This window comes from Protopterus annectens, chromosome 1.part2 (assembly GCF_019279795.1).
Source record: "Protopterus annectens isolate FY-2018-M chromosome 1.part2, PAN1.0, whole genome shotgun sequence".
In the NCBI taxonomy this organism is placed as follows: Eukaryota; Metazoa; Chordata; order Ceratodontiformes; family Protopteridae; genus Protopterus; species Protopterus annectens.
Window position 1 is genome coordinate 1,127,896,295 of NC_056727.1, and position 3,746 is coordinate 1,127,900,040.

The 3,746-nt window shown below is 34.5% G+C and overlaps 1 pseudogene; it reads right to left on the bottom strand.

Moving 5' to 3' along the window:
* Nucleotides 1-243: 243 nt before the first annotated feature.
* LOC122792504 lies at nucleotides 244-368 on the bottom strand (annotated as a pseudogene).
* Between the last annotated feature and the right edge of the window lie 3,378 nt (nucleotides 369-3,746).

The window sequence follows — 3,746 nt, forward strand, 5'->3', positions numbered from 1 at the left end:
ATAGCTGAAATCACTAGTAATGGATTTCACTTAGATAAAAATTAGCTTAGAAGGATTATTCATAAGAGTATGTAATGATAATGTCAGCAGTAAAATACAATAATGTTGCTGCCACCCAAAAAAATTGTAAACAGTGCATACCTAAGGACTGACAAATATATGTGATTTAATATATCAAACATGACCGCTTTATACACACACAATCAGTGAACATACTGTTTGAATCTTGCACCTTCAGGCTACTGAAGATCAATGATCACAGGTGTATTTGACTCATTTAATCTTCCAATCAGATAAAGGCATACCAACTAATAAACTAATAAGAACAGCTGCTGAATTTGGTCTTAGCCAAAAGGCTGAGAAGTGATTAAATAGAATAAAGTCGAATGAATGAATAAATAAATAAATAAACATTCCTATTACAGGGAATGTATTCTTACTGCAAACTAAAAGATCACCTCGGTCTTGGGTAAAAGTTTATGATTTACATGGCTACTGATAATTATGCTATATAAAAGGAGAGACTCTACTTCCATCATTAAACCATTAAGAAATGAATATGATGGGTAGACCCTTGACTGTCTTACATCTTCAGGTAGTGCAGTTGAATTGTAACTAGGTACTTCTAACAACAAGTACAATTATAGACACAATACTGAAGATGCAGGCTTTGACTGCAATTGATTGCAATATCTGCAGCCGAAGTAGTTTGGGAGTGAGATAGCCCTCTGGAAGTTGTCCCTCCCCTGAAAGAGGTAGAGAAGATAGAATAGACTTCTAGACCTCTCAGAATTGGAACCTGAAAGAATATTATACACCATAAAAGTAAAGTCTGATTTTATAAATATATATATATATATATATATATATATATATATATATATCTATATATATTTTTTTTTTTTTTCTAATAAACTAGATACTTTTTTTTCAAACTGAACAAACAGAATTCATTCAATACTGCATATATGCAAAAAGGCAGAAAAGTCATATCCAACTACAATGAATGAAGGACACAATACACTTTTTATATTTTAACACATCTGATTAGAAATAAGGAGATACATGTGTAGTTTGGAACTGACAAAACAAAAAAGGAAGATGGCATGCTTTTTTATATTAATGCTTCCTGTTGTCTAACTCATCACATTTGGAAACACATGCTCAGTCCCTTCTCTATTGTCCTTTTACATATTTGTCCATATATCCAGTTTTTTCTTTCACAGGTCAGTGCCATGCACTTCCATCATTTTACCTTGAAGGTTTGTGCTGCAGTCATTTCTTTGTTCTGTGTAAATTATCATATTCAAACAGGTCTACTTTCAGGTCCCCTAAGAATCAATACAACTATAGTAGGGGAAAATTGTTAGGAAACATGTGAACTGCATTCAGCATTAAATCATCTCAAAACTAATGTTCTGTAATTTTAAACAAATCATATACCAACACAAATTCTTCTCTCATGTGTATGTCATTTGTGAAGCATATCTCCCAAATCATCTGATATATATTTATATATATAGGTTTATGTCAGATGACTGAGTTTTCAAAACTCAAACTTCGTATGGCTGAGACCATATGCTTGACTTTCCGAAAACTTGAATGAAACAAAACAGCTGATGTTGTTTTTAACCTTTTGTGTTCAATACTATTGTACTCAACATTGTGGTGCTTTGTATTATATGTGGTACACCCATCTGTATATCTCTATTTATATATCTATACCCATATCTCTATCTATGTATTTACCTTTATATATAGTTTTTCAGTATTGCTTTCCTCCATTTTTTTGATTTAACATACTCAGGTCACTGGCCACTGTGCCTACTACTAAATCTCCAGCTGTCTCCAGTTCTGCATCTCTATGGAGTGATAAAGGTTATCTGTGGAAGATGATTTAGAGACCTGGAGGTCTTGCTAATTGTCTATGTGGCCATATCTCAGAAGGAATGGTGAAGGGCGGTCATCTGAAAGTGTTGTTGAAGGGCCCTCCTTGGTCACCCAGATGGAACTACAGGGGTTGATGAAGAATGAGATGGATTGGCCAATGGATGCCCACATTGGTAAGGTATGCTTTTGTGGTTGCACAATTAGAGAGCTCGGCTATAGTTGAGGGTACAATTAAATCATTGCACTGTCTCATAGTGCGGTAGCAATGATTCTCTTTTCCTGGGCTTTTCTGTTACATTTGTTGTTGAGCAGTTGTAAAGTTAGTAAATATAACTTAAGAGGTTGTGGTTGGTGTGGGCAATGGGAACCCCATGTAGTAGCAGAACTGTCTACTAAATAGTTTTAAGGAGTAATAGTGCACAATAACGTTGTAACAGTTAAATTATAATATTTAGGATAAGCCCTAGGATTTGAAAGACTTTTTGCACTTTAAAAATCTGTCCAATAAACATTTTCACATTGTGTTATGCCTAAGTAATTCAGAAACCTACTTACTACTACAACATTTGGAAGAACCCAAACTAAAGTGCATGCAAATATGAGGTCATTTCTAATGCTAATTAATAATGTGTAGTCCCCTAAAAGTGCATAATGTCTTTCTCTTCAATTTGAACCTCAGCTGTCATAGATTTTACACATCCACAACCCCTTCTTTTATCCAACTATACCTTCTCCCGTCCCTCCTCAAGATACATCTTATCTTTCGGATCAACTAACTCTGACAGCAACTCACATTTTACTGTTCTTCCATTTTCCTCTTTCTGCCCTCTATTCATCACCCATTCTCACTCTTATCTTTTTCAGATAGCACTGCTTTTTGCACTACCCCCTAACACTAGATGCCACATTTTCTTCTGTTTCTTAAGGAGTAACAACCTATTCTGTTTTCAAAGCTTATTAAATTACACAGTTATAATTTTATAAACAATTACACTATTTATTGTATAACTGCTGACTTTTTTTCTTATGTATTGTGCATACTTCTGTTTTCTTTTCTGTGTCCTTCATTTGTACCATTTTATACTTCCTTTCATTCGGCCATCTTAATTGTACCTTTGAAACTCTGTACTAGGAGCTTTTTTTCAGGGACCCGAATGAAAATGGGCTATCACAGATCTGATGGGAAATCCTGGTCATAAAATCATACATATATGAACATGTAAAATTACACACAAACATGCAGAATGACATACTGATATAAACACATACAGGCAATGTTTTTACTATACTTACAAACTTACATTGTGCTGCATAACTTAAGGAATTTCCCTTGAGATATTCTATACTTTCTCCAAGTCTTTATGACATTGGAGGCAGTATCTTTGTAGTCTGGGGGCATGAGGATACAGGGATCTAGTAGGCTTTCCCCCTGCAAACAACTTTGGTAATATTCATTATATCTGCTTATGCTGCATAGAAAAAGATTGCATTCAGTAACATTCTCAGAGTTTCACGGAGCAGTTTTACATAAGTCAGAATTCTCAGATCAAAGTTATTAGGGGTTAGTTTAGTAAAATTTTGCTAAAATACATACTTATGCACATAAATACATATATACATACAAACAGAACATACTTGGAAATACACAGCAAGCACACACACACAAGCACACATACACACACACACACACACACACACACACACACACACACACACACACACACACACACACACACACACACACACACACACACACATTTCAAAATGCTAAAAATATAGAGAATTACAGGGTTGAAACACTGAGAATTCTCTAAAGGAATGTAATTAACATGACTTGCAAACATCCCATACAGTTC